Source organism: Orycteropus afer, unplaced genomic scaffold, assembly GCF_000298275.1.
Source record: "Orycteropus afer afer isolate SDZICR_OR568_19922 unplaced genomic scaffold, OryAfe1.0 scaffold00003, whole genome shotgun sequence".
Classification (NCBI taxonomy): Eukaryota; Metazoa; Chordata; class Mammalia; order Tubulidentata; family Orycteropodidae; genus Orycteropus; species Orycteropus afer.
In genome coordinates, this window is record NW_006921590.1 from 6740406 (window position 1) to 6743328 (window position 2923).

Consider the following 2923-nt stretch of genomic DNA (forward strand, 5'->3'; position numbering starts at 1 on the left):
AATGGTTTGAACCCCCCAGGTGCTCTGTGGGAGAAAGATGAGGCAGTCTGTTTCCATAAAGATTTATAGGCTTGGAAACCCTATGGAGGTTGCTTTGAGTCGGAATCAACTCATAGAATAAAATCACTAAAGCATATATTTTATTCCTCTAGAGAACTCAATCTAAGACAGTTCCCTCCCAGTCAATCCTCTTCCCTGGAAAGGATGAATGGACAGAAGTTTTCTAGATACTATTCAGGCCATAAGAACACAAAGGGGCCTTCATTTAAAAAAAAAAAAAAAAAAAAAAGTTGAAATTTAGCTAAGGTCTCACAGCTAGTGATTAACTAGCTAAATGGCTAAATTTTCAAGTCAATTTTGACTCCAGGTGTCCCCATGTGTGTCGGAGTAGAACTGTACTCCACAGGGTAGATCATTAAGCTTTTTTCCAAGGCACTTTGGAGTGGACTCTAACCTCCAAACTTTTGGTCAGTAGCTAAGCATGTTAACTATTTCCATCATACAAAATCTCCCACAGCCTGTGAGCAGCAGAGCTGGAGACTGACTGTAGGATTGCAAGTCTCCTATAGTTATTTTTCCAACATACTGAGAAAAAACATGAATGGGTATGTACATGTGACTTTCATCATCATAAATTAATTTTTCGCCTGTTCTTACTTCATAAAATAAAATCATTCAGTTTGTGTGCCCACTGATAGCTGCCTCCCTTCATTCAATATAATGATTTTGAAATTCATCTATGTTGTTGCAGGTGTCAGTAGTCCTCACAATCCATTGACACTTAAATTAGATAAATGTAAATGTTCAACAAATACTTTTCATATCTGAATAAATTGAATGAGGATATTTGGAGGCCCTAAAATTTTCATCTCTCTCTCCCAGATACTATAGAGTTAAGAGTTAAATCATGTCCCATTGAATGGCCAGGTCCTAATTTTGCTGCTTTTACTCAGATTTGTTAATATAATACTAAGCTTACTACTACCATAAATAAAATGGACAGCTCTCCTTCATCAGAACATGATAACTGATAATGTGACAGGTTTTCAACTGGACTGAGAAACGTGCCTGGTATGATCATATTGATGAGAATGTTCTTAGAAAGCAATAAGCACCTGAAAAAGATCTGTCCTCACTCTCTATTGTTACTATGACAACATGTAATTATAACTGGTCTAAATGAGAGCCTCTATCTACCCAAAAATACAGTCACAATGCTTCCAAATCATTAGTTCACAATAGACTGCTCAGCACAGATTAATAAATGAATGATCATTCAGCCACACAATAATGATGAAAGTTCATTATGTGGATCTTACCAACACTTTGACATTGAGATGAGACTTTGACAATGGATTCATGAAGCAGTGATCTAAGCAGGAAACATAAATAAATGGCCTGGCCAAGATTCCACAGACAATGTGAAGTAGATAATTGAGGCAATTATTTGGTAAATTCAATGCAAAAAAAAAAAACATACTAGAGTAACAATATATGTTGTTCAGCACTAGTGGTGCTCTTATGTAAGATAACTTTAATTACATGTCATCATAACTACAAGGTTTAGCATGTTTTTTCTCAGGTCTCATTTTAAGCTCTTTATGAGAAAACTTACTTTCTGATATTTTTCAACAAATTCAGATACAGGAAAGTTTTTAGGTTAACAAAGAAGCAACTCCAGTCTTTTTCATTGCTATATTTTTAAACTAAAGGAAAACTGAAAAGCTATTATCCATGACATTGAGGCCAAGGCAATACACATAAAGATAAAACAGCTTTTGCTATGTCTCACTTTTAATATAGGTAGATGTCTAATTTGGTACTTGTATTACTCAGGTATAGTATATTAGGTCTATCACAATAACAAGGTATAAAACTCATTCCAAACTGGTATAATTCATGAAGAGTTTGGAAGTAGTTACTGCTGGACTCTGATGACATGTTTTTATTGAGTTCTTCAAGATGTCTCATCAAATTTGTTTCTTTCCTCTGTGCCAGCTTTATTTTTAGGCAGAATCTCTCCAAGTAGCAAAGATGGCAACAACACAATGGTATCACTATGGAAATGAAAGGAGTGTAGATCACACTCCCTGACATGGTCAGAGAGAGTGACACTAAAATGACCCCAGGATCCATGGTGACAGTGGGCATGCCAGCATCGTAAGGGGAGGGACTGCCAAGGTAATGGCATCACTAGGGTTGGTGTCACCTGTCACCCAAGGCAGTATCTTGCCATCCCCCCTCAGTCAGTGTGTTAACTTGTCACCCCCTTCACCCACCAGTCAGGTGTGGACAATCAGGCTGTGGTACCCACTATTGCCCAGAAAAGAAGATCTCCAATTTAGCCAATGGCAAGGAGAGGAGCTGTGGGAAATCACAGGGGTGGGGCCAGACTGGGCTGCTCAACTCACCAGGAGAGGATTTGCCCTGCCCATGGGGGGTTGACACTATGAGGTACTGCACTGAGTGACACCAACCCTAGTGATGCCACTACAACAACAATTGAAAGTTTACTTTCTTTTAAATTAGCAATAGTAGAATCTATTTCCTGGCCATTCCAGCAAGAATCCCAGAACAATATGGATACCCCTTATTAGGTCACACATACACCTAGAAGGAAAAGAGGGAATCTCTTCTTATTTATGCCAAACACAGCCAGGAAACTCAACTTTGCATATTCATACCACAAAGGCCTATAACATTGGATCAATGTGTTTCATGGGGATTACTGATAAAACACAGAGTAATTATTGAAGGGGAAACAGGCTTTGTGAAGCTGAACATGATCACCCTTTCCTTTCTACTAGCTCACTTCTATTTGCTGACTTATTCTTTTTTTTTTTTTTCTTATTAGGATTTGGGTGAAGATTTACAGAGTAAATTCACTTTTCATACAGCAGTTCACATATACTTTGTCTCATGT